Raw genomic sequence first — 6,503 nt, forward strand, 5'->3', positions numbered from 1 at the left:
CCTATATACACACATATAAATATATATATAAAAGTGTGTGCATATGTGTGTATGTGTATAGATACATATACACACACACATACACACACACAATCAAAGGACACAGATCAAATATTTGTATCCAAAGCACCTTTCTTGTATATTTAATATTATGGGATACAAGAGAGAGAGGGATGGAGAGAGTACTTCAGGGTCCCTGTAAAAGGCTATTGAGCTTTAGTACAATAGTTGTGACTGGTTAGGTAGTGATAGCGGTTAAATGGCTCGACACTTGATTTCCATAGAAGAGTACAACACAGTAAACAGAACACATGAGACGTCTTGGGCAAGTGCTGAGTTCGGTGTCGCGTGTCCGGCCAGCCAGCCCTTGGGGGCCGGAGGCACGTGGGGGCCCTGGTCACAGTGACTTCTGAAAGCGAATTGAAGGGTCAGACGAGTCAGCTGTAATCATTATCTAGGCCCTCGCTGAGGCGATCGGTCCTACTTGACTCAGAGCCACGCATAACATATCCACGTGGTCTAATGGCTTACACAAGTCGTTCTTATGTACAGATCATATTGCTCGGTTAATACTACTAATGCCTCGTCCTCGAGGCATCTTAGATTGGCCCCAAGGGGTGACCCATCTTTGGCTGGTCTTGAATGGCTGGTCATCTCGTTCTTGAATGCGTTGTCCTTGGTCCATCTTCGTGGCTGCTCGTCCTTGTCGTCCTCTTCTTCCTTGGCGAATCCATCCGGCCTCAAAGGTCTCGCACAGGTCCTCGACTTCGGACTTCCTTATCCAAACGTCCTCGCAGATATCATCCAGGTCGTCGGCATGACGAGCTCCTGGTGTTTGACTGGTCCTTCGCTGGATCCTTATTCGCATGAAAGTCACTGAGAGAGCCATTCGTAGCACTGCCTTTCTTGATGCCCTGTAGAAGGCGTTTAGCGTTCGGGCAATGCTTGATCGGAACGCAAACACCCGACTGCCCATCGGGGGTTGTGCAGCCTGGAAAACAAATCAAGGCGTGACTTAATTGCCCGACATAAATGCAATGGTGTACGGGGAATGATACAGCGCAGAAATGAAAGAGAAAGTGAGTTCTGGGATCTTGCGAAATCCCGGAAAACGAGGATATTTTCACCGTTGGTATTTGCTACTTAGCTATCTCGTAGCCAGTTCGACCACAGCCGGATGCAGCGATGACGTCACCCAGAACGGTAGGGATTTTCCAGCAAGAACAGCTGTATGCCACAAGAGCGAATTTGGCATTCAACACTCCTTTTACGTCAAGCTAACAAAGACTGTTCATGAAAAAAGAGTATAAAAAAGGCACAGAACACTTCTTTCACATCGAGTTTACAAAGCACGTTTATGAAAAAGGGTATAAAAACACATGCGTGTAAACAACAAATTTTAATTTAAAGAAGTATGAATAAAAAAGAAAAGATATATATATATGTAAAAAAAAATGCGATATTAGTTGGAATGAGACAATAAGTATCAGATGCGCGGATGAATTGATAGCACAAGCATTCTGAAAACCTGAATAGCATTTTATTGTATGAAATTCTGATGTGAAATGAACGACTGGGTCATGATTTACATTTATTTTTTTTCTGCACCGAAGTAGTTGTAGGAACCTGTAGCGATCCCTCGTAAACTGTTCTGTTGCCTCATGGGAAACAGGGTGGCTGTGTTATAACGTGATAATCAGTAACTAAAATCACAAATAATCGTAACTTTAATGCCTGGATAACACTTAACGTTGGGAATACACATTACAAAATTCCAGAAAAAAAAACAAAAGTTAAAGGGGTCTGGGTGAGTCTAGAAGAGTATGAAGATAAGGAGCAAGTTAACCATATAGTGGGTCAGTGTATGCTTGTGTGTGGATCTACTGTAGTTATGGCTAATGAAATGTTGGAACCTTATAAACTATTAAGAAAAGAACAAACCTTTTCGCTAAAGCAGGGGTTCCCCATAGAGATTATTTTATATTAGTCGGGGCCACTGAATGGAAAAGGTTGGGAGCCACTGCGCTAAAGGTTTCATTCCGCCATTCTTCATTTTATGTTGAATATACAAATACAGTTAAATCTAAATAACAACAAATACGAGGTGGGTAACGATATAACTGTGTGTATGTATGTGTGTGTGTGCATGCGTGCGTGTGTGTGTGCGTGCGTGTGTCCGTGTGTACGTGATATTATTGCATCTATTTAAATTTAGATTTCTGCATGTTCAAGATACACATAACACTGAGTTATAATGAAAATGAAAAACAACCACAATAAGAAATGAAACAATATCGCAAAACTCCTCATTTCAGTTAATTATTCGTCTGAAGAGGAACTCATGAAGGGTTCGAAATGTTACGATACTGTTTCATTTCTTATTGTGGCTGTTTTCTCTTTTCGTATTTGTGTACACTTTACTGCTTTCGTGTCTGTATTCATTGAATTAAAATGATCAACATGTGACAGACCTAAACAGCTGAAGAGTCAAGGTCAAGTCTATGATTCATGTTGAATAAATTGCAAGTCAAAGAAGGGAAGAACAGGAAAACACACGAGTATGCCGAAGGCCCTTTCGATTAACGCCCTGAAGAACCAATAAAGCGAAAGACCTGTTTTCCTCCTCTCTCCCCCACTCATCTTTTTCTCTCTCCCCTCCCCACGTCCTCTTTTTTTCCTCTACTCCACTTCCTCTCTTTTCTTGCTACCTATCCTCTCCTCTCTTCTCCCCTTACCCTTATGTCCTTTCTCTCCCTGTGTGTTTTCTTGTTCCTTTCTCCGTTGTTTTAGTCGCAGTCCAGGCCACAAACAAGACCTCACTAACGGAAACTGAATGCAGACAAATACGTATTGTATATGCATCATATCCTGGCCTAAAGATTTTTTACCATAAACACTGACCATGGACAATAATTAATGAAGGAACACATACCCGTGCCGCTGTTCTGTGATGCCGCGGCGAACCAGCCAGACAGCCCATTTTGCCTGCGGAGGGACACGGAAGCCAAGTCAGGGGCATTTCTTGAGTTCGTGCTTCCTTTTTTTGTATTTTTGTTTTTCCCTTTCTTTTGAGAATCTTTATTTACCAAACAAATTTTGAGGAAAGATGTGTATATATATCTCGCTTCCGATTCAAAGAACAATCCGTAACTTGAATTGAACTGACCTACAGCCTGTATCCACTAGGAAATTTTCTTTCTCCCTCTCTCCCCATATTTCTTCTCCTCTTCCTCTCTTCTCTCTCTCTGCGTAAACATTCTGGTCTCTAATAAAAAGCGATCACTATACTTTCAGTATAATGTTCAGCGTGATAAGAGGGAGAGAGGGAAAGAGAGGACGGGAGAGTAGGAGAAGAAAAGAAAGGAGGAAGGGAAGGGAGAAAAGACGATAGACAGAAAAGGGGGAGATGAAAGAAGAGGAAGGTGAATGAGAGGGGAAAGGAAACGGAGAAGGGAGTGATGACAGGTCAGGAGGGGAAGAGAAAGAGGAAATAAGAGGTAGGGAGAGGAAAGGAAAGTACAGAGACAAAAAAAAAGTCGAGGGAGAGAAAGAAGACGAGAAGTAGGGGGAGAAGAGAGGAGAGGATAGGTAACAAGAAAAGAGATGAAATATGGAGGAAAGAAAAGGACGAGGAAAAGGGGAAAGAAGGAAAAGGAGAATAGAGGATGGAAAGGGAGAGAAGACAGAAAAGAAAAGGAAAGCGAGACGAATGGAGAGAAGTGAGGAAGAAAGAGGAAAGTCGAGGATAAGGGGGGAGATAGAAAAAAGAATCAAAATGAATGATAAAATGACAACTGTACTGTGTAGACGTCCTTTGCAGAAGTCCCACGACCTCACCGGACTCGAAATTTGTCCCTTGATCACGACGGGACACAGCCTTCCCGCCATGGGGATATGACTCGCTTCCACGCTGCTGTTTCATAGTTCGCTCCTTTGCACTTTGGGCCCTGGTTGCATGCAGGACCAACGTCCTTGGGCATGGAGGTAAATTACAAGAAAGAAAGAAAGAAAGGAAAAAGAAAGTCGAAGAAAAAGAAGAAAAATTACATATATGTGTGTGTGTCTGTGTGTGTGTGTGTGTGTGTAAAGAAAGTGATAAAAGAAAAGAAAATAAGAAAAAGAAAAAAAGAGAAAAAAAGAAAAATAAAAAAGAAGAAAAAAAAATATATACACACAATACATATGTATATATATATATTTATATCTGTTTGTCTGTGTGTGTAAGTATATATATACATATACATATATATTTGTAGAGGATTTAGATAAAATTGACAACATACTCAACAATTATTATTTCTCTTAAATATCATGATTTGATGTACTCTTGTTTTGTGTATACATATATATATATATACATATATATATATACACACACATATATATGATTCGTATCGAATTGTAATGCCGTACCAAAAACAAAACACAAAACCTCCCTTGTTTCTGCGCGGTGGTCGGTTACTACTGAAATCCTTGCTCGTGTGAGCAACGGTACACCTGCTCGTGAGTAATTTTTGGTTTCTGAAGCCCCCTACTTAAATAGCCTATTTACTTTAGATAAAATAAGGGAAGTTTGTATAAACTTTAATCTATTCTTATTTTAGAGTTTTTATCACGACGCTGCTTCACCTATCGGCTCCTCCTCGCAGTAATTTTTCCCAGGCAACTGCTTAAGAAAACCTCGGCGACGTCTTATTTCCACACATGTGTTATGATGTGCCAATAAGGAATGTTATTTTTTTTTAGTATTTGGCTCATTAATAATATATGTTATATTGTTAATACATTTTGTTTATTTATATTTGTGAATTGTGGTGACTGACTAGTATTGATCCCTGCGATTGACTAGAAGAAAAAAAATGAAACTAAAAGAAATGATATCATGTACATAATCCTTCCCTGGAACCCCACTGCGGATGAGCTCAGTTCTCCACACATTGCCTGTCTGTTCCCAAGATTAAAAAAAAAAGAGACTTGCAAAATCGTGCCTGTGCATTAGCCAATGAATACCTTCAGGAGGCTTCCATACCTTCGGCCCAACGACCATCTCGCCATTTAAATAGAATTATATGATTTATTACCACTGTTAGTGTGTGACGTTGCGTAGTGCCTGTGTTACTTGAGATAAACGAACTTCCATGGGTGATAAGCAATTGATAATAAGAATACAGATAGTTTAGATATTTTCAGAGCACTCCACACTCTCTTTTAATAGAACGGGGTTGTGGCAGCATCGCCCTGACTGGATGCCGTTCAGAACATCAACCCAAGGTCCGGTTTGGTCTTCTGTAGCAACACGAGAGAGAGTGTGAGAGAGAGAGAGAGAGAGAGAGAGAGAGAGAGAGAGAGAGAGAGAGAGAGAGAGAGAGAGAGAGAGAGAGAGAGAGAGAGAGGAAGGGAGGGAGCCGACAGAGAGAGAGAGAGAGAGAGGGAGGGAGGGAGGGAGGGAGCCGATGAGTAGAGAGAGAGAGAGAGAGAGAGAGAGAGAGAGAGAGAGAGAGAGAGAGAGAGAGAGAGAGAGAGAGAGAGGAGAGAGAGAGAGAGAGGGGGGGGGAGGAAGGGAGGGAGGGAGGGAGCCGATCAGTAGAGAGAGAGAGGGAGAGAGAGAGAGAGAGAGAGAGAGAGAGAGAGAGAGAGAGAGAGAGAGAGAGAGAGAGAGAGAGAGAGAGAGAGAGAGAGAAATATAGAAAGAGAGAGGGAGGAAGGGAGGGAGCCGATGAGTAGAGAGAGAGAGAGAGAGAGAGAGAGAGAGAGAGAGAGAGAGAGAGAAAGAGAGAGAGAGAGACGGAGGGAGGGAGGGAGGAAGGGAGAGAGCCGATGAGTAGAGAGAGAGGGAGAGAGGGAGGGAGAGAGCCGATAAGTAGAGAGAGAGAGAGAGAGAGAGAGAAAGAGAGAGAGAGAGAGAGAGAGAGAGAGAGAGAGAGAGAGAGAGAGAGAGAGAGAGAGAGAGAGAGAGAGAGAGAGAGAGGAAGACAGATGCACAACTTTGGCTTCATGGTCCCACCTCCCACAATTTACTATCTTCAGTGCTTGATCCTATCCATCCTTTCCACAGAGACTATTTAACAAACCCACTATCAGTTTCATGTAGTAGCAATGATATATAATAACTCAATGATAATAGTAATAACATTATAACTACCTGCTGTTGTTAAAAAAGTTGTTAAATCTGCTAATGCCTTACACAAATCATGCTTATGTACACGTCAAATATTTATTATATACATACATATATGTGTGTTTGTGTGTGTGTCTATGTGCGTATGCATTCATGTGTATATATGTATATATACATATGCATACATACATACAAACACTCATATACATATAAATAAACATATACACACATATATTCTATATATACATATGTATACATATACACATATATGTGTATATATACATATGTATATATATACATATATGTATATATATACAAGTGAATATATATATGTATGTATATATAATATATATATGATATATATATATATATATATATATATATA

Source organism: Penaeus chinensis, chromosome 37 (assembly GCF_019202785.1).
Source record: "Penaeus chinensis breed Huanghai No. 1 chromosome 37, ASM1920278v2, whole genome shotgun sequence".
NCBI lineage: Eukaryota > Metazoa > Arthropoda > Malacostraca > Decapoda > Penaeidae > Penaeus > Penaeus chinensis.